Raw genomic sequence first — 23,336 nt, forward strand, 5'->3', positions numbered from 1 at the left:
CGTTTTGCTTCCCTGTACACTATTCTCTCATACTATGTGTTTCACTTCTTATGACCTCTGACTCATGGTCTAGAACCCCAACCTTTAGAATATGTTTCATTGTTTTGCATAATTCAATATAACATGTTATAATGCTATGCAAATGTCTTATGCTGTGATGCCATGTATTTTTACAATAGTGTGCCTTGGTTTCGTACATGCACCATATAAGTATGGTTTTGTTGTGAACTAATGTTATAGTGCTGCTTTCCTTGCAATAAGGTGTGTAAAACAAATACAAGAAATCAGTAAGTCCTATAATTGAATACTATAACAAATTATCATGCTGTTGTTCTCACACTTATGATGAGGTTGGCAACGCCTTCTAGTGCAAGTTGTCCTTTCTGTGAGAATCGACACAAACCCAGCACAATACTCTGACTGCAGGGAGAGAGGATTGATTTTTCCAGTGAGTCCCATCTCCATGGCCATGTGGCTTCTTATCCGGGTACTTCTCAGCACGATGGCTGGGCTGCGCATGCCTAATCCATACTCAGCCTTTGAGCAGGTATGCAACTTCAATTCTCAATATGGCGGATAATGTAGGGCATATCTACGAATAAATATACTGCTTGTTTTTTATATTTTGAGTATTTTTCTTTATGTTTGATATTGTACTTATATCAGTGAATCTTGCAACTGTTTTGTTACATGTGTTCTGTAAAAAGTTGTCTCATAATAAAGTCCAGTCCCTGTTTTACCCTGATGTGGGCTAAGGGCAGGTGACCAGAAACCTGCAGAGTTTCCAGCAGGACATATTGTCCATCTGAATACTTGCCCTTACTCTGGTATACGTTGAGCATAGGGTCACGGTTACCTGTCTAATGTATTTGCTCCCCACAGCTCATTGGCATAAATAACTACATGGTGTGGGGGCCAAGAAGATTTCTAGTAGGGCTGATTAAAACCTTTGACATACATCAGTAGCACATCTGTGTTTCTCCTTGCCAATCCTAAACTTGCTCTCTATTCTAATCATATCACCTCTCTTTTACTTCTTCTACTAAACTCACATAAGCAAATTCATATAACTACCCCATGCCTCATGTCCCTTGCCCTTATCTTGACATAGTCATCTCCCCCACTTACACTGGCTGTCCTGTGGTCCTTCATCTCATTTTCTTCTTCTCTGACCCCTCTCCTTCGTCCCCTACTCAACCACCTCTACTGTCATTCAAAAGAATCTCCATTCAGTCAACATTCAAATCTTGATTTCATTCCCATTTAATGATGACCCTCTTTAAACCCATCTATGCTATGTCTATTCGTTCCTAAGAGGTATTTTCCATTCACGAATCTTAGCATTCACAAATCAACTTAGTCATGTATTACTCCTACTTTTAAACTACTCCCAAAATGGTTATCAAGATAGTTAACAGATGGAAAGTCCAATCAGCCACTGTGATCTTGCTCTACTCTAATGCCTCCATCCCTCTTTATCCCCCTCTACTCTGGACCAAAATCTCATCACTTCCATCTCTACTTATCCACACTGACTACTTACACTATTCAACCAGCTTCTCACCCTCTGTGCTACTGATCCACCTTCTCTCATCCCACTTTCAGTTCCCCACAGTGTTACCTATTCTAACTTCAAAATTGTCAAACGCCCATCAGTGTTTTTCCAATCTCAACCCACTTCTTCGCCCAAACTACTTTATTTCTCGTCTCAGTCTGCATCTAATTCCATCACTGCTTCAACTGACTATGCTTCTTCACTACTTACATCCTTTAGCTAGCTTGTAGGGTTCCTTTGTTTAGGCACCCTCATTATTATCTTATTGCAATCGATTACCATTTTCCTGTGTAAGAGAAAACACAATACTCAGAGTAATGTGTTGAAGTCTAATCAGGATTTGATAAAAAATTTGACAGCAAGCATTGAAATTAAGAAAACCAACTTCCGTTTCAACAGGCCAGAGCTACGCCTTCGATCCATTGGAGCCTTTAATGCTGAAATCCATACATTTTGGTGCTACATTCTTACACTTTTTCTCAACGCAAGTGAACAGAAGTGAGAACACGTGATAGAAATGAAACTTAGTGACAAGGCACTAATGAGCAGATGCCAGTATCTTCTCATGGGAAGAAGGCGACAAGACTTTGACAAACAGATACACCTAAAAAGAGCTGACTCTACTATGTTCAATTCATCTAAGGCTTATGTGGCCTTCAAACAGGTATAAAAAAAGAAATCACAATTATTTAGTAAAATGTACCAGTTCACATTAAGGCAACAAAGGTCATTTGGATTTTCATAGTAAACACGTCAGCATTAAGGCATATATGCAGGTGAATCAACGTTTTCACCTGATGCCTTCCTAAACTGTACTGTTCTACCTAAAGAAACCCAAACTTATCTCATTTTCGTCTTCTATTTCTCACTCTGGGTGGCACTGTGTCCAGAAAATAGGCAGGACCATCATTATTACAGTCTTTGTTAAAATGTCCGTTAGAAATGGAAGAATATGGGATTGTGCTATTATTGTATTCTTTACTTCTTACCTCACTTAGGGGTTGTTTCCTCTGTCATCTAATGGTCTAGTATTATTATTTATATTATGTGATGCATTAAATTAGCCGCTGATCTGTTCGCATGCGCTTGTGCAAATAGAAAGTGCTGAAAATGCACATTTCTGGGGAGTGGGTCAAGTAGTGTCAGCATTTTCTTCACCTTCAGCTAGAATTAATTTGATTTATAGAAAACATCAACAGCGGCACTCCAGTCACTATAGCTATCTCCGAGTCTGCTCTTTCTCATTCTCTTCAGCTTGCTGGTATCAGTTTTGGCATTTAATTATGTATTATTCATAATGGAATTGAGCCACATCCCCTCCTGGTCTTCCCAATTTCTTTTCTTTTAAATTCCACTGCCTCTCTCTGTCCAAGTTCTTTTTTTGCTTAGTTATATACACTACTAGACCTCTTACTGGAGTGACCTTTTGCTCTACTAGATCCTTTCCTCCATGTTAGGGCAACTTTATTCCCTTTTGCATATCTTTCTAGTCTACAGCTCTACCTCTCCATTTCCTCCTCTTCCCTACTCACACCAGCTAACATACATGAATGTGTGATTCCTCTTGTCTCTTGCGCAGGTGTTGCTTAGTTCCTACCTATCCAATGGACCTGCGCATGTGTTGGACAACATAAACTGGGTGAGGTGCCTAGGCTGATTCCGGGCATCCCCACAGGATATGTTGGCCTGGAGACCAGCTAGCTCACTGTTCTACTATAAGCCTCCCTAACGTTACCAGAGAGCGAATAGTTTCTGGGCAACCGCTGAACATGACAATCCTGACCCCTCAGGGATAGTGGAAACTGATCAGAACCTTTCGCTCATCACTCATTTTTTTCTTGTGCTCAAAGAAATATACGGAATACACAGTGGGAGGTTTTCAATAGTTTTATTGCACCAACATTATTCCGTTATAGAATACATTTGCTGTGATGATCAGTAGACAGGAGCAGGTGAAAGTGATTACAAGCACCAAAAGCATAAATAGTAGATACAGTACTACCATTGTGCTAAAACAGTGTATATATGCAGGCATAGAAACAATGCAGTAATCAGGTGTACTCCTACTTTGCAAACCCTACTCTGAGTGTACCTAGAGTGTGTGTGGGTGTGAAGACAAGAATCCCCCCAAGGGACGACCCAACCCCATTACCTGCCGGGAGAGAATGTAAGACCCATTTGTGGTCACAAGCAGGACACCCCTCATGGAGATGTCAGGCCACAGCGTGGTAAAGTCTCAGCATGCAGGGACCCTCAGTGTCAGCTGAAGTGCCTCCTCTGCTAATCTATTGGGATGCTCATTATTTATAATTGGAAGCAGGCTTGCGATATACGCATAGATTAGCAATGTCATGGATATGTAGATAGCCTTTTCGCCCCATGGATGAAGATAGGATGGCATTCATGCATATTGCATAAAAAGGCCTAGTACATGATGTTCGAGGCTTCATGATAATGTTGTGCGAAGCTAGATGTGTAAAGTAGTATCAGAGAAACTAATCCAACATTGTTGTGCATACAAACATGTGCAAAAATTCACAGTCAAAATGTTATTATGAGGACAATGTAAGAAATAAACTGCTTCGCTACATGGGCCTAATCCAGGAATATAACACCCACTCCTCATACTAAAGGTTGATATATGTATAAGCTATATAAAAAGCCAGCATATCATAGGAAAAAACTTTTTAAAGTTAAAAACTACTTTTAAATTCATCTAAAAGCAAGCTCTCCTTTAAAATATTCATATAAAAGCCTAAAACCATTATACCATTTGAAATCCTTTCCACTCAGAAAGCCACGGTGCCTAGAAAAATAGAACAAAAACTGCTTTGAATCCTTTTGTTTAAAAACATGGCAAATTGTTTGCACACCAAAAAGGGCCACTTGTTTATGTGTTCTGAGTGGCAGACACAACATTGCTGTTGCCCACAACTTCAGACGACAATCTGAAGCAGGTTTAGTCTGAAGCAGGTTTATGTAGCAAAGGTGATTCCATCCAGTTTCCACAGCAGCCACTGAGGGAGGGACTACATCCTCTAAGCGTGTTGCAGAGCCAGTATCCAGTTCACTGAGAGCCAAAGCATCCCAGGGTGGCTCAAAGAATGCATTCCTCTGAAATGAAATATGCTGGGGACAACAATACCCATGGTCCATTAGTACCTCAATGTCCAGTGGCGCAACCGATTATGATCCTAGTCATAGGTCCAATACGCATTCGTGGCTGCATAGTAGACAGCGGAATACAGTTTGTATGCAATGAAGCCAAACAGGCCCAAAGGACAAGAACCAGTGCTCATTCAGTTCTCAAAGTTGAGGTGTGCCGAAGCAGTGTGCCATATGCTCACGGCATCGCAGTGTACCATGTGCTCACGGCATGTCAGCACAAGCAGTGCTGTCTCCATTCCGGGTTAAACTGGGACATCCATTGTGGAGCAGAAAAATTTAAATCAGTATACCCGCCACGAGTAGCAGGACAAGCGGGAGCCCTTCAAAAATGCTTCCCAACATGGTGTGTATTCAGGATGATATAACTCCCAAAATCATCTGAAAAGTGCTAACCAGTCAAAAGTTGACACATTTTGAAAAGTTAACTATTCCCTTCGTATCAGACATATTAAGGATACGGCGAACCAGCTCCCCAAAATGCAGCAGGAAATTAGTGTGGAGTATTGTTTGTATCTCAGACGAGGACCTTGCAACCTGGACATCAAACGTCTCTCTGGCTGAAGTTAAGGCCACATCCTTTCGAAAAAGCACGGCTTTCAGTTTGCTCAGAGAATCAAAGCGTATGTTGGAAACATTTATCGAAGGCTACAGCTTTGCCTTCGATAAATGGACAAATACGACAACCTCACAACCGAAGCATTGCATGCTGCATGAAAAGAAATGTCCTCGCAAACTAGGGACCTGCTTAAGGCATCCTCACAGCCGGAACCACTAAGGTAAACTTTTGTTTATCCATTCCTGCATCTAAAACTGAACAGTAATTCCCAATACTCGTGCATATAACCTTTCCCTAGTGCTGGATCTCAGCCTACCTGTTGGTATGGGAGACAATATTGGAATTGGAAAGCCATTACCGGTAGGGTGATTTAGCTATGGATGATCCAGTCTGTGGATAGTGTCACAGCCACGGTGACAGGTAATGGGTCTAATTTCTCAATGTGCAACATGGTATATTTTGCATCTATGTGTGCCATTGCTATCTGCATTTCTTTTAGATCATGTTCAGAAAACAGATTAGTACTATTGATGTACTGCCACAGCACGTGGCCAGAACGTAATGTTTGCAACGACCAACTTAGTATTACAATTGAACGTAATTGAAATTGTCCATGTTGTAAAATAGAAATGTATTGCTGTACTATGTCAATAGCAGAAGATTCCATGTTGCCCAGTGAATACATTCTGGATGATAATGTGGTCACACCATTATCAACCACAGCCAAAGCATTTTCTAGATTAACCCTGTCGATCTCGTGCAATCTCTCAGCAGCCTACTGTTGAGAAATTTTGCACAGCTCATTGTATATTCCATACAAGAAGCGCTTTTGACGTGAGTTCACGGGACCTAATAGAATATCCCTGAGATTCATGCCATCAGAAAGAAGTGACAAGTATTGTTTCACCTGGGAAAGTGTTGAGGTTTTTAGCCAATCACTGCACAACTTCCCAACACTATATGACATCACCACCCCAAGTGTTCTATTCGTACATATCGCTGATCAGGCCTATTGATTCTAAACCCATCAGTGCTGCCCAGGAATCTAGATTGACACCCATTTGTGTCCAAAGGCCAAATCAACCTACCCTTCTAATTAGAGTCTGATGAATTAAAAGAACCATTATGTATCATGTTATTTAGTGTATCCTTACTGAAGTACGTTAAGTGCTACCAGTTCTCGAAGCGTGAGAATTTTGTAATACGAGGTATGTTCAAAACTTCAAATCCTTCATTTTTGCTATACCCAGGCAAGAAGGTTGTTGCACTATGTTGTTCAGGAAAATCTTTTGGTGTGGTATGAGCTATGCTCTAAATAAAGCCTCAGTTCCCTGAACCAGCCAATTTTTCATCCCCCACACAAATTTTGTGTTTATGGTGTCTTTCCAAAAGTCGAAACCCTGTATAGACAGTTGGGAAATAAAGAAAGCAGAGTATATCAGCTTGTTGTTTGTTAGCACATTTTCTTTGCCGGTGGCAGGTGTAGGTGCAAGCCTTTAATAATAAGAGGCTGAGTCTGATGTGTCAAAACCTGAAACATAAGCAAAATTCTGTGTAAATGTTTTTGAACTACCTTTTGGCAGTGTTGGGCAGTGTTCCCATTGAGTGTAATTGTAAACAGTATGTGGGATACTAGCTTTGTGTAAGAAATAGTGACCATAATGTTGATAACAGAACATGTCGCCAAAATTAGATGTACCATCATACAGTTCATCATTAGAAAATGCAGCTGATTGCTCTATATCTGCAAGCAAATTGTGCACAATTTCAATGTCCCAAATATTAGAGAATGCACTTGAGGTGATGATATCATATAAAGAAATCTTAAACAAATATGGAATTTGCAAAAGTTCAGTAGGACCATACACATCATATGATACACTCTCCCATGCTATTCCATCAGGAACTGGAACTGCTGTAATGTTCACCAGGGACAGGTCCCTTAGTTCACTTTGTGATGCATGCGGTTTGAGAACCAAGGGGCTTATTCACAAGCTCATTGTGCCGCAGGTGTCACTTTTTGTGACACACCGGAAGCCCAACCTGCTGAACCATATTTACAAGGACACGTAAAGCCACCCTGCATAGCTTTACATGTTCTTGTAAATGTGGCCTCTTTACACTCAACACTTTGCCTGAAAGGGGCATGCCATGGGTGTTGCTGTGGGTGTTCCCATGCAACACCCATGGCTTTTGCCGCATTTCCAGATTTACGAGAAATCGTAAACTTGGAAATGTGTCAGAATGCTATGCCTCTCTAGGGGAGGCATTGCATGGTGGAAGAAGGAGCAATGCTTTCATTTGTCCTTGTTGTTTTCCTCGTTTCTATGCATGCTGCATTCTGCAGCACACATAGGAAGAGGAGATCACCTCTTGTGATTGTTTTTGTGCAGGAAGGTGTCCCTTCCAGCACAAAACCAATCCTCCCTGTGACGCAGGTACTCTTGCACCATGTTGCAAGGGTGCCTGCATCAGCTAATTGCACGTCAGTGAAGGGGAGAGCCAAGAAATCCATCATATCGTTGTAGATATGCTGCATTCCTTTGCTATGGAATGAGTGCAGTGCGGTGCAGCCAAATGGCTACGTTAATTCTCTGTAAATAAGGCCCCAAGTTTACAAGATGTACTGTGGAGCTTTTTGGGAGATAGTGTACATTCAGAAGAGGAAAAAGACAAATACCAAACTGATCGAAAGGACCAGGAAAAGTAATCCAATTGTAATCCAGAGATGTATCCATGGAACAACAAAGTATGTCTTTTTCAGCCAAAGATAGAAATTATAAACTCACAGCTTGAAAGGGAGAGGCGGCAGTGGCAGGTCAGGTGCACTGGAAGCCAATGAGAAGTCATTATAATGTCTGAAGTAGCAGACGCTGTCCCGTTTATTTTTGGCAGCTCTGAAGGTTTTGTAGAACCAGGAGATGACTCGATCTGTATCATATTCACATAGACGCAGTCAATTTTTCAAATTGAGTACAATTTAATTGTTGTTGACAGCTTCTCTTTGGAGAGTGGAGTCTTCAGTCATTATTAAAGCTTCCATCTGAACTTCCTGCATGGTAGCGAGAGGAGTGCGGCGACTACCCAGGATCTCACCTGGCCTACTGTTGAGTATCGGCCACATAGTGTGGTTTGATCAGATCAATCGAGACAAACCTTTTGCCTGCGTGGCCGGCAAGAGGCGTAAGAAGTACAGTTCTAGTAACTTTGACAGCCAGGACATGTACAGGCGCTTTGTAAGATGGCCCAAATTCTTTATTGTCCACTATTTTTCCTCTGACCAGGTCCCCAATCTTTGGGAACCAGGCAGGTCTTGCCGGAACTACCTTCACTTCTCCAGTGGTGGTGCATTTTACTTGGACGTTGCTTTGTAAAGCCCAGAATTCATTGAATTCCTATAAAACAGCCAACGGTTCATTGATGTCAAATGTAGTTTCAGCCGCTACTGTGCCGACAATATCTAGGTCTGGAACCCACATTCTTACCCCAAACAGGCATTCGTATGGAGCACTCCATAACCAGGGACCACAGTTTCTTAAGAACCAACTGACTCACTATATTCCTTCCAGACAACTCCGTTCCACTACTTTGAATCAACTAGTGGTGCCCCGCACAAAAACAGTTTCCTGGCGGACCGCCGCTTTTTGGTTTCCGCGCCCAAGTTATGGAATACATTACCACAATCAATCAGGACAAGTCCCACACTTTGGCTTTTCCGCAAACAGTTAAAGACGCGGCTCTTTAACCAATAATTTTCCAGCGGCACCTTCCTGAGAGTCCGTAGTTAGTTATTAGCGCCGATACGCCCACGGGTATTCGTTCGCGCTTAATAAATAGCAATAATAAATAAATTATAAATACGACCCCCCCAGGGATTTTTTGGCATGTTGTTAAGTGCTCTCTGGATCCCATATAGTTGATTGACCCAAGTGCCACCCAAGCCTAATTCCCTCGCTGTTAAGGACTGCTTTAAGTCACATTGTTTCCTCTCGACTACCAAATTTCTCTTGGTAGGGGGAGGAGTACCACAAGGTCACACCCAAACTTCCCATGGCTTCTTTGTAAGCCTGAGAGCTAAACGCCGGTCCCTGATTGGAATGTAGTGTGCCAATTGTGGAAGTACTTGTAAGCCCCATCTGAGTGTAAGGGGCCACAGTAGTCCAAATAAACACAAGCCAAAGGCATGTCTGAGATCAATAGAGGGGGCTGTGCTGGGTGTGCTACAGTGGAACCCTTCATCTGCTGTCACATGTCACATTCAAGGACAAAGTCCTTGTTTTTTTTGTTAGACCTGGCCAACAATAGTGAAGCTTCAGTAAGTCAGCAAGTGCTGACCCCAGGCAATCATGTGCAGCTAGTATCAGCCATAATCTGAGATCGATGTTTGGTATTCTTCTATCCACTACTCCTGAAATCAGAGCCTATGAAATGTTTTGGGCATCTGGCCTGTAGGAGTACTTGAGTGGAAAGCCTTTAAGCAGGGCTAATCCGTTGCGTGTGGTATTTACTGCCACCGTAGTTGTTCAGTCTATCCTCGTACTTGAGCGAGTTAGTGCAGCAATGGCAGCCGTACAAACTGTTGCCTTGGTGGCTTCATCTGCCATGGAATTCCCCTCAACATGAACGCCAGCACACTGATGACTCAATGTGTGGATAACATGAGCCTGTGGCAAGCATTCTTTCAACTTTGCCACCTGTTCCCAAGGCATCTTGTGCTTTATTATGAAACCTTTAGAATCGCTAAATCCATTCTGGCCCCAATAGTGTAAATATTCATTATAGGACTGGACACAGTAAAATTAATCGCACATTATAAGTGTGGGGAAGTTACGATCCATATTTAGTAGTACCAGTATCAGGGCTTTGAATTCTGCCAGCCTTGCTGTACAGTACTCTAGGGACTTAGTGTGTGTTTTCCCAGGACAGAACTTTCCGTCATACATGAGCCCTTTAACAATTGTGCATGCCGCGTTGTATAACTGTTTCATTGCTAGGGCTGGCTGAGCTGAGCCATCGGTATAAATGATGCATTCATATTGATCTGATGCCTCATTTCAATCTGCAGAGGATATTATTGGTCGTACTGCAAAAATGCTTGTTTGTAATGTAGAGTCGAATCTGTAATCTACATCTGTTGCAGTGAGATAGTTAGCCCATTGAATCCATCTTGAATGTAAAACTTTAGCATTTGGAATGCTTGCTTTTGTGACAGTCTCTAAGGTCAGTACTAGGGTTGCGACAATTATGCGTTTCTCTGCACTCATGCTCTATCTCTCACTACAGCAGTCTGTACCGCTGTGAGTATTTTTTCAGTGGATGCAAAACGCATTTCAGCATTTGTGCACAAATGTAACTTGTAGGCAAGAGGTACGGTATCGCCTTCATTGAAAGTGATGTAAGTGTACCTTGTCGGTCCACTGACTACATGGATCACCAGGTTAGTTGTGTTAACAATCGTGTGTAAATGTTTAGAACTTATCATGTCAGTTTGTAAGGAACGTAAAATATTTGTATGTTCCCATGTCCAATGATGCACTGAGAAATCAGGTGTAATCAAGTTGTAGAATGGTTTTGCCCTTCCTGCGTAATCCAAAATGTCAGTTCTGCCAAAATGTAAAAATCCTAAAATGAATTGTAGGTTTTCAGGGTTTTTGGAGGTTGGAGCAATGCACATCTTTCTAACAAATGTGCAGCCAGGCTCTTGTCTTTGTTTGATATCTCATATCCCAAAAACAGGTAATTGAGGTGGGTAATCTTTGATTTTTTTAAATTAAATTTGTAACTCAGGTGAGCAAACCCTAGAATTATGTGATTCACTCTAGCCAAGTGTTCCATTAATTCATCATCCATCACATAAATATCATCTACGTTGGACAATGCCTCCTTATCAACATTTTTTAGTAACTCTGTCACTCTTGCTGAAAACAGCCTAGGGCTATTATTATAACCCTGTGGTAAATGACAAAATTGCAGCTGAGAGTCTGGCGCCACGAATGCTGTCAAGTATCTACTTCCAGGCGCTATATTTTGGCAAAAAATCCATTTGAGATATCAAGTGTTGTTTTGTATTTCTTCCGCACAATGTTATCCATTAGTGCGGCACTATGTGCATTTTGTACTGCAAATGTTCATGTGGAAGCAATTAAATGTCTGTAGTCTAAGACTAGACTTTATGAATTGTCAGGTTTCATTACGGGAAACAAAGGATTACTCATGGATGAGGTGCAATTCTCTATTGCACCCTGGTACTCAAGTTGAACTAAGATCTCCCTGACTTGTTTCTTTGCTTCATGTTTTATTGGGTACTGTCTCTTTGGTTGAGGGATTGATTTTAATGGGATTTTGTGATAAGGTGACTCATTGTCCCACCCAACATAATTGCGTAATTTATAACTCGTATACATTTTTAACTGATTCTGGTACAGAAAAAGCAGGTAAAATGACATCTTCTCCCATTGGGCACTCCATTACGAACTCAGGTGGCCAATCAGAAGCAGAGTCCTCAGTATCCTTGGAATTTCTTATTTTGATCCTGGCTACCTTCTTCTTAATTGAGGTTTAGAAGTCTTTTGTTTGTCTTCCTATTTAATGATGTTGTCTGAAGTGCAATGTGCCTCCCTTTTCGGCTTGACTCGCTCTTCCGATCGGTGCTCTGTGTCTCTCTGAACGTTTATCGGATGACTCATGAAAGGAATGAGAGGAATTTGTATTAGTATCCTGATACCTGTCAGGCTTCCTAATATTATATCGGTTTCTCAAATTGTATTTTTTCTTGATGTGTTCTTCTTATGGAGACCTACTCTGTGACTGTGTTTTGTTTTGTTTATATTTTTGTTTGTTATCCTATTTCTTCGAAGAAGAATCGGGTGCTTGCTTAGAGTTATCGTTTTAAAAATTGCTCTTAACTATTGGTTTCCCAGGTCTAGCTCCCAGATTATCTCTACCCAGTAAATCATATGTTTCTTCGAAAATCTTAGGAAATTCTCGTTCCTGCTGTGCTGGAGTGAATTCTCTCAGGCTTTGGCATATAGCCACTGCTGCTGCCTCTTCTTTTATGTTACCTAACATAATGGCAAATATTTGGGCAAAATTGCCCATTCATTTAATCCCCAAGTCCACTGCAGGTTCTGCCCCGTACTCATTCTGTATTTGTGTCAGTACATCTCGTAAAACTGCTATTGAATGGGTACCATGAGTCCGGCTATAAACAGCGGCAAGATTGTACCCCAAGTGGCACAGTATTCTATCTGGGGAGCCATCCACATTGGCTAGCAAATTGTTAGTATTCTGTGTTTTTCCTGCGGGCCCGAATGGGGAAAATGCTGCTTCAAGCTGAGCTTTTTTCTGCGGTATCCAGAATGGGATTTGCTCCTGACTGGTGGGAATCTTTCCCATAACGGCATTCAGCATTTGAGGGCTGATTCCCAAAGTAGCTAATTGTACAGCCTGAGCAGGTCTTGCAGGTTGAACTGTCAGTGTTTAAATTATGGAATTTGTAAGATTTCTGTAATTTTTTTATTAAATCTCTATAAAGTGCATGCATTCCTACTGCTGGTAAAGTAGTGATGTCTGGATGCGGTGTAAAAGAAGCTTAGACTGGCCAGGTCGCTCCTTCTTTACTGAGTGGACCAAGTCTAATTTTTTTCTGTGGTATGGGGTAGGGCACGCTTAAGCCAATTAATATGCTGTTGGTATGTTAATGGGACATCTATGTCCACGTATGAAAATATTCTTCAGGTGGTTCATCTTCAATGTATGTGTGAAACAACTGTGTCCATGCATCTGCAGGTGGAAATTTAACCCAAGAAGAGTTCAATACCTCCATTTTGAATGCTTTGTGTGCCTCAAGCACAAAGGTAACAGCTCCACCCGTAGCCGGAAGGCCATTTTGTAGTCGTTTTATCGTAACCACCTGTTTGCAATTTTCTGTAATGTTTGGAGCACTTCCTGCTCTTCAAAGTCCTCACCTTGTTTGGTCATTGTTTAAAGAAAAAGAAAGGTGTTTTGATAAAATGAAATTTTTGAGATTAGGTATGCACAATGTGGGAAATTTCTAATCCTCCAAGCTTGAATAACCTACAGCCAATACATAGGGCATACCTACTCAGCTGAGGTGGATTTCCCTTCCCACTACGGATATCTCTGGTTAAAATGTGAGTAGTGGTCTCTGAGAAAGCACGACTGAACTACTCAGATTGATCGTTAAATAAGAACCCAACCAACGTTGGCGGCACCATGTTATAAAGTTCCTACCAAACTGTAGGACCTGCGCATTTGTTGGACAACACAAACTTTGGGTGAGGTTCCTAGTCTGATTTCGGGCACCCCCGCAGGATATGTTGGCCTAGAGACCAGCTAGCTCACTGTGCCACGATAAGTCCCCCTAACCGGACCAGGGAGCTAATAGTCTCTGGCAACCACTGAACATGACAACCCAGACACCTAACGGATCGTTGAAACAGATTAGAACCTTTTGCTCAGTCAGCCATACTTTCTTGTGCTCAGAGAAATATACAGAATTTCAATAGTTTTATTGAACCAATGTTATTCTGTTATAGAATACATGTTCTGCGATAATCAGTAGACAGAAGTGGATGAAAGTGATTACAAGCACCAAAAGGGTAAATAGTAGATACAGTTCCACCATGGTTTTAAAACAGTGTATAAGCAGGCATAGAACCAATGCAGTAATCAGGCGTACTCCTATAATGTAAACCCTACTCTGAATGTACCTAGAGTGTGTGTAGGTGTGAAGCCAAGAATCCCCCAAAGGGACGATCCAACCCCATTACCAGTCGGGAGAGTATGTAAGACCCTGTCTTGGTCATGAACTGGACACCCCTCATGGAGATGTCAGACCGCTGCATGATGAAGTCTCAGCATGCAAAGGCTCTCGGTGTCAGCTGAAGTGCATCCTCTGCTAATGTATCGGGATGCTCATTATTTATATGATAGAAAGCAGCCTTGCGATGTACACGTAGATTAGGAATGTTATGGATATGTAAATAGCCCTGTCACCCCGTGGATGAAGATAGGATGACATTTGTACATAGTGTGTAAAGAGGCCTAGTACATGATGTTCTAGGCATTGTAATAATGTTGTGCGAAGCTCGATGTGTTAACAAAGTAGTTTCAGAGAAACTAATCCAACATTGTCGTGCATGCAGATGTTTGTAAAAGTTCACAACCGAAATGTTACTATGAGGACAATGCAAAAAATAAGCTGCTTCGCTACATGGGTGCTACCCAGGAATATAACACAGTTATTATTTTGTTATATTATCCTACCCTGCGTGGCCATCCTTTTTGTGGTCTCATCCCCTTCTGTGTGCTGGCCCTTTACCTTTCTGTCTAGCACCAATATCTATACACCAAACGTTCTGCTGCTTGACTCCACTTTTTGGACTATCAAACCAACTGCATGACCAATTTGAGAGAAACAAGGAGCTGAAATAAATTCAATGCAATATTTACATGCAATACGTGTTTTCAACATTTGCACAAAGTTACAGAAATACCACAGGGTTACAAAAGATGGAAAGTACCTAACGCGAATGAGAAGACAATCCCATGAGTGGCAGCATGGTATATTGAATTGCAGTGAATAAGCACAGTTCGTGGGTCTTATAAAATCTATGATGCAAGAAACAGCACTGTGAAGATGTAGGACCTCTATAGGGCCATAAAACTGAAGAAGCATATGATTCTTTGATATGGGAACAGGGCCTGCTTCCAACAGACTAGAGTTCAGCTTCTGACCGACTATCAATGTTAGAGGATGGACCTCTGCACTAGTGCAGATGCAGAATAATGGGCAAGAATTATTTTACATGTGGAACATTTTCAAGGATGTAGATTCTAGGACAGAAAAAAAGGAATTTTGACATTTGACTGTGTGCCAAAAGGCGCATCTTCCCACCCTTGGCTGACTGAAGCGGGTCCATGAGGACATGAACTCTTTTAGTGTACATACAAGAAGTTAATCAGAACAGGCTTGTCTGCATTAAGATATCTACTTGGACACAAATGGAGAATTCGGGGAATGCAATTTAGTATTCGTTAAATGCAGATATAATGTTTAAAGTGACATCAGATTGTAAATGCTTGGAATCACTGATTCCCTCATGCATAAAACCTTAGCAGACTGTCCCATGCTCCATGATGACTCCCTTTACATCTGTTCTAAAACATGCTGTTATTCTCTGTTTTCCACGGTATATCTTCATTTAAGCATCTTAGAAACCCTCCTAACCCATTTACCCATCCCTCGTGTTCCACTGAATGTGTTACTCGAGTACCATGGTCAGATTCGTGCTTGACATAAATAGTGTGCCCTAATTATTATTTACAAAAATATGCCTCCATCGGTAACCTACACCCAGTAGGACCATATTTTTGTCTGAGATTTTAAAGACATGATAATTATGAATGACGATATTTCTGTATACAATATTCTGACATACAACCCCAGTGACAGCTTAAACCAATCACCAGAGAAAGGCACTTTACATGCGCCCCTTCTTCCACAAGTCCCAATTGACATAAAATGTTGTACTGCCATCCAGTTAGGTTCATGCTATATAAATGTCAATTGTCATGGACATAGAAACATAAATGCACCTAACTGGCCTGCTGCTCTATGCTAAATCTCCTGCCTGCTATTTATGCTTACATGCAGTAATTTTACACTTTGTTGCGTGAATTTCATGCTGTTGTTTATCTGTGCACATCACCTGCACAACTCCTGTAGCCATCCTTCCGTATTAGTCTCCATCTCTGAGTACCATCCTGTTTTCTAAGACACAAAAACTAGGATGTAATTGTTATCTTCTAGCCAAACAAAGAACTATCCTGAAAACCCTTATGCCCAGTGGATTTTTTTTTTTAAACTGCCGGGGCTTTTGTCTCCTGTTAGCGCCACCTAAAACAGAGCCAACTATTACCCATGAAAGTGGGGAGAGGATGAGGCGTAATGGCCAGAGCTGCTGACTTCGAGCTGGGGAACGAGGTTCGAGTCTCAGCATCGGCTCAACATCCTGTGATTCTGGGAAAATCGCTTAATCTCCCCTTGCCTACCATAAATGAATGTGTCCTTAACTGGCGCTCATAAAAAGAGACAGTGTTGCTGATCAAATGCTGGTGGTGGGTGCTGTGAACCACCAGCTCAAATTAAGCACTACCTATGCCAAAGCTGCCTTCAAATGAAATCAGATTTTACTTGTTAGAATCATTATTATGGTCACGTGGCTACATGCACGAACAGTAAATGTTGGCCTAATGAAACAAGCATTGGCAAAGCCAATAGGTCTCGCCTTTGGGACCTTATAAGTGTTTAGCCATGCCGCACATTATTCAGGGATTCAAGAGCTATACAGTTACTACACACCCGGTCATGCAGCGTGATGCATGCTTGCCTTAGGAAACATGTATGCAGTTGTTATTGTTGTGGAAGCATATCATACCAAAAGTGCAGAGTTGGGTCTGGTTGCATTAACTTTATTATACAAATAGTACAATATGTATAGTCTATGTGTCTGGATGCATTGATGGCATAAGGCAGATAGTGCAGTATTTCGAGTCTGCCTGCATTTCAAACTTTTGGAATTGTTCCCCAATGTGTTGCTTGGTCTACACCAACCATGCCTATAAGGTTAAAAAAAAATAAGTGGTTGAAGTAGCTCTCCGAATCCCCACTGTTAAGGTAGTAAGGAACAACTGGATAGGTCCTATACAAACACCTCTCGTCCCTTTACACACAGACAATGTTTATGCGGAGCTCTCTAATGATGAGGTGCCACTCAACGATACCTACCAGTGTGCAGAAATAGTACTGATTTTCTGGATCCAGTCTGACACCTAGGGAATCATCTACGGTGAGGACTGTGCGGTTAGAAGTTGCAAGCAGAAACTGGAATAACGTGAGCAAGAGCAAAGACAGAGGGAAAGGGGAAAATGGAAGAAAACAAAAGGATATGAGGAGGTGGTGAAAAATATGAGGGCGAGATCGAACGTTAGGGTATAGGGAGCACCATTGCAGGGTAACTAGGCACCAGATTCGTAGTTGGCACAAACAAATACCGTAAATATAATACATATGTATTTGTAAACTGGCATAAATAATAACTTTACGAAGGATACACTTGAGCTTGGCAAACTAGGAGTTCACACAAACATCTAAAAAAATAAATGATAGGTCTACAAATGCAAATTTCAGGACCTCTGATGGATGTTCTACGGCCGAAAGGTGAGAGTAACTGCATCCTACCCTTCACGCCTATAGTTATATAGCAGTAGGTGTGGCGTGGACAGCACATCACAATCACCATCACCCTCCTGGTAGTACCAGTGAAGGTTGACTATAAGAAGGGGCAGCCACAGTGGGCCCTAAATAGGTTAGCTGAACGGCTACACGAGCACAAAATAAAAAGTTGCGCGCCACAGAAAGACGCTTTTGGTTAGAAGTAGTCACAGGAAGTGACGCATCTATGATGTAATGCACAGCTTGGGTGGCTCACTGCTACGCGGATTGATCCATCCTACTTCCCAGTATATAAACGAGGGACGCTAGTTGGGCGCAACGCTGAATCCTGTTGCCCACATCACATTTCAGGTCGATTGTCTTTGTTTTAGGCAGTCCATTGGGACTTCCAACAAGCACTTTGTTGCAAGACAAAGCTGTGAGTGTTGAAAGGGGCACCGCAACCACTCTCCAATTGCATCACTCGACCGCCACCCAATAATGCCCTTTGTCAAGAATTGTTGGCGGGGGGGCTCTTTGGCATCTTGCGACGCACCTGGAGGCTGTAACGCAGTACTCACTAGTTGGTATGAAAGCATTCTAGCCTTACCAGCGCTATATAAACCCAAAGGATTTATGATGAAAATGGCTACACGATTCAAGAAGAACAAGTGTGCATTTACATGGTGTATCCTGGCTTTACAGGAAAGCAGTACTATGTCCGTTCGATGCATGTTAAATAAAATGTATCCGCAGTATGCAGATGTTTATGTATAATTAACGATAACGGTTATATAGAGAGCGCGCAATACAAACTGAATTTTGACGTGCACTAACAGGTTTAAAACAAGACACACGGCCACGAGATGCGCTCTGTGGTGTGGAGGTGAAAGTGACGCGGCCGCGCGGCAGCGAAAGTGAAGGTGATCGTGATCACGATGCACTTAATGACCCGTGACGGAGGAAAGACACATGGCGGCTGCGCGCGTGAACGCGCGCGTAACCGCAAGCTTGAAGCCACCAGAAGCACTTTCAAAACCCACTTACTAAATGTGCTGCAGGGCAGCGCATGCGCTAGCTCAGGCGAGACCTAAAAAGGAAAGACCGCCCTGCAGGATAAACTAAGGTGACCGTTATTTGTTGCCACAGTTCTGTTTTTCCTATCATCCATTATTCCCGCATGGAGTAAAATTCACACAAGAAAGTCCAACATTAATGTATAAGGAGCACCCAAAGGTATTTTCATGTCTTTTCCTTCTGAGGTATGGTCACTGCATGATGAAACATAGAACATCAACACCCCAGCCATCAGCTCAGTTCCACCTGAAGGACCACTCACTGGTATAAAGAACATATAATCACATAAAATCAGATTTGCGGGGTTAGAGTGGTGCAACAATAATGCACATTCCCCTCTAGCTTTCAAGATTTTCAGCAAATGTTGTCTTACTACAATTGGGAGGGCAAGGTGGTGCCTGAGATGTTTGGCTCAGCTCTTGCTTCCACCCCAGTCCACAAGGAGGCAAGGGCCGAGCCAGAGTGGGCAGTAACCCTAATCCAGGCGCAAGACTTGCTTGGCTTACCCAACTCTTTGGCCTGTACAAGCCACCAATACAAAATTCCAGTAAAAGGGGCTACTTGATTAGATTTAACAGCAATGAGGCTACCAGCTGTGTTTTAAAATCTGAAAAAGCTAAATTATTGATCTTGCAGACGAAAACCTACATTGCCATGATTTCCTTTACGTGAAAAAGGGGGGACAGAATAAAAGAGTTAACGCTGTAAACGAAGGTTTTACCACAGTCACCATCCCAAGAATTCATGCTTATGGAGCATTCAGGTGTTCGACCATTCTTATGATGGGGCGGTGGACTCACTAAGAGCTATGACTAAATTAACAAAGAGATAGGCCTAAATTAACATCTGAGTATTTTTTCCAGAGATGTTTTGGACAGCAGGATCTCATGCCGGTTACCATTTAACTTTAGGCTGGTTTCATTGCTTCAAATCTCGAGACTGCAAATACCCCTTTCAATCCTGCCCTCATACACAGGGCGACTAACTAGTGATCTAACATCTGAATGTCAAGAAGATGATCCGAGTCAAGACTAGCTAGCCCTTTGTTGACATTTGTGGCAGCTCTTCAACATTGTTCTAGCTTGCCCTTTGTCCTCAGCTACCAAATTGGCATCACTGCACTAACAATACACCTGCTGGGCAGCCAGGAAGCTGATAAACATCAGAGCGCCTACATGCCCTTGGTAGGGGTGCAAAGTGCATGAAGTGGCTACTTAGTGTTTTACTTAGTGTTACTATGGGCCTCATTGTGGTTTCAATTCCAGCTGTCTAAATACAATTTTGGTTGTCAGAATTTTTTAATTTTTTTTTTCAAAGTTTTATATAGTGTGTACTTGACCCAAAGGTATCGGGTATCAGAGTGGTTTACATGAGCACAACTTGCATTACATAAGGACACATTCATTTTTTTTGTTAGGCACAGGAGATTAAGTGATTTGCCCAAAATCACGGGATGTTGAGCAGCGTTGCCGAGACTCAAACCTAGTTCCCCAGATTGGAGGTCGACCGCCCTAGCCATTAGACCACATCCTCTCCCCTAATTGAAACCGGACGGTCTTTCTGGCTGGATTCCGATGGGCTGGCGGAGCCCGTCGACCACTCAGAAATCGTCCCGTAATCCCAATGGACGGCGTTTCTGCCATTGGAATTATGATGCTTGGTTTCCGACAGGCTTCCCAAACTGGGCTTCCCGACATGGAAAGTCTGTCGGAAAGTGTGTTTGGGGGCCCCCAGCAGGGCCCCATTCTAATTGCATTCTCTGGTTGGGAGTCAAGGGGTCACCTATGGTACCCCCTGTTAATCCCTGCACCGTTTGGCAGGTACCTCGAGGTGCCTGCCAAACAGTGCAGGAAGTAACACAGTCTCCGATGTATCTATGGAAGCTTGTGCTATGGCTGGTTTAAGGCCACAGCATTAAGTTTAAGCTTTGCATGTTATCACTGAATAGTTTTCCTCAAAAATGGAGTAAGAAGAGTACCGTTTTAATGTGAACGAAGTGTGCCTAAAATGCTTCGGACATGTGGAAAGCATAGAACATGTTTTGTTCAGTTGCCTGTTGTATTCGCGGGCCACAACAAAATGGCTCAAACCCCATTGCGAGAACTTGAGGTTCCATCACTATTTGCTCACTCTCCAAATTATGAGTACATTTTTGCTGGCAGTTGATGTAATCAGGAGGCGAATGAGCCTCGTGATTTAGTGAAAGTATGTGATGTGGCAAGCTACTAGAAATGTGAACTTGGGTTGTTTATCATTTTATGCAAATCGTAGTCATCTGTAGTCCCCTCTTGGTTAGTTTTAAATGGTTTTAAAATATAATTGAAATGGGCAACTGTAGGTATTTTTATTTTAGTATGTCAGATTATTCGTTTTATGTATACTGTATTTACCTGCAGTGCCCAAAAGTTTAATTAATTGACACTTTAAATTTGGCTACAGGAGTCAACCCCATTTGCTTTAGCATGGATTGCATTTGAACTTTATAAGTTTAAGTTGGCTCGAGAGATGATTTGGGACGCATATGCACTTAGGCACACGGAATAAGTCTGCTTGACAGACTGACCCATTGAGAGAGGGTTTTTCTATGTATCGTAATGTTTTTGCACTGAGGGTCTTGAATTATAAATGTAATGAATGCTGTTGGCTATAGGAATGACAATGCAATGAGCGCCCATCGTCCCCTGTATATTTGCACCCACTTTTGCCCACCAATGATATGTTATTGAGGGAGGGCACACCAACATGCCATGAATGGTGAGTTTTTAAATTAGAAATGTAATAAGTGTACTGGCTTTAGGAATACTATGACAACATAACGAGTGGTTATAGCTCCTTCTATACTTGTACTTATCCACTGAGTTTCAAATGACTCGTGCATATGGATAATGTTGCGTAAACTAATGGAAATGTTATAAGAGATACTGTAGATGTTTTGTTTTAGCATGGGTTGCTGTGAGAAAGTGTCCTCTTTCTTGCATGGTATGCCCCCACATTTTTTGCTGAATTGCTGATGTTCTTTGACTGAGTGTGCCCTGGGCTCCTGCTAATCAGGTACCCAGGGCCTATGTTCCTTCCCTAAAACTGCATTGAAGCCTAAAACCTAATTGGAATCTCTTGCCACATGTAAGCCCCTGATAAATGGTACCACAAGTACCCAGAGCACTGTGACGGCCAGAGAAGGCCTCTAAGGGCTGCAGTGCTTATTGTGCCACCCTTAGAGGTCCTGTACCCTGACACTCATACACTGCCTTTGCAGGCTGCGTGTCTTGGTGCAGAACAAAGTGAAGAGTTGACATGGCACACATCCCTGTGTGCCATGCCCACAAACCACTGCCCTGCCATACATCTGTCACCCCTCTAGCTGGGTGCCCTATGCCAGTGGTGAGGGTACAGGTGCATGAGCCCTGTACCCCTACAGTACCCAGGTCCATTCCTGGGCACTCTAAGTGCAGTGTATCCATTAAGAGTATATGGTGCTGGGAGTTGGTCATTACAAACTCCACAAAACGATAATGGCTACACTGAAGACTGGGAAGTTTGGTATCAGACTTCTCAGCAGATTAAACCCACACTGATGCCAGTGTGGTATTTAATGTAAAATGCACCACAGAAGGCATCTTAGAGATGCCCCTGAAACTCGGCCAACCTCTAGTGACCTGACTGAGTGGCTGCTTAGGCTGCCACCACCAGACATGTTTCTGGACCCCTGGTTCAAGAGCTGCTGCTCTCGGGGCCTGAAACAATGCACATCCAGGGATGAGGTGCCAAGCCTCCTCCCCCAGGATGGGCAGAGTTCACGAAGGAGAAGCTTCAAAGGCATGCCGCCTTTGTGGGCCTCTCCAGATCATTTGCTGCTTTCAGCAACTGGTCCCCACTGGTTCTACCCCCCACTTTGGGCGGAAGAACCGGCGGGAAAAATAAGTGAGGAAGAGAGGTGTGCCCACCTCTGCCAACTAAACCCCTAAGGTGGGTGAGGCGAGGTGAAGCACAACCTTGAGTCCCCGCCATCTTGAGGATGGGGAGACCCAGCCAACCAGAGACAGGCTCCTGCCCCCCTCCCACTGGAGAGTGGCAGAATAGGGGGTGTGCCCTTTACCTACCTGTAACACCCCTAAATTTAGTATTTAGGGGCACCCTGAACCTTCCTTGCTCAGATCCAGCAACAACAAGAAAAGAAGATAAGAAGAAGGATGAAGAACCGTGCAGAGTTAAAAAGATGACGACTCTCACTGACTTGGCCCCAGCCCTCCAGGCCTGTCTCCCCTCGAACCTGCTCCTGTGAAATCCCGGTGTGTCCTGCAGCCAGCAACCTCAAAAACCCCGGGGGACCTGCCTACCTTCACGTCAGAAACTGAATCTCCCATGAACACCGGACTTGTTCAAATCCAGCCCACTCTGCACCCGCCGAACACGGCTCTGGCTCGAGTGGAAAAACACAACGAGCAGGTCCCCCCGGCGATCCTGACCCGAGATCCGGTGACCCCTGACCTGCCTTAAGCCTCCAGCTGATGCCTGCAGCCTCAATCCATAGGACCCCCCCCACGTCCAAAGGCACCCCTGCACCTGACGCCCCGCGTCCTTGTGTGCCCAAACCACTGGTGTCTAACAAACCCTCAACATCCCAACTTACCCCTCAAAGTGGTGGTTGCACCTGGAAGATCCTCGTCCCCGAGCCTGCAGTGTTTCTTTGTCCCAAAGGTTCTCCATTGGAAACAGGGCACCCAACCTCAAAACAGCACCTT

General features: G+C 42.9%; 1 protein-coding gene across 1 annotated transcript in view; it reads left to right on the forward strand.

Moving 5' to 3' along the window:
* Window positions 1-23,336, forward strand: part of PGM5 (phosphoglucomutase 5) — an 827,968-nt gene that overhangs the window by 589,234 nt on the left and 215,398 nt on the right. The gene's annotated exons all lie outside the window — the stretch shown is intronic.

Source organism: Lissotriton helveticus, chromosome 2_1 (assembly GCF_964261635.1).
Source record: "Lissotriton helveticus chromosome 2_1, aLisHel1.1, whole genome shotgun sequence".
Classification (NCBI taxonomy): Eukaryota; Metazoa; Chordata; class Amphibia; order Caudata; family Salamandridae; genus Lissotriton; species Lissotriton helveticus.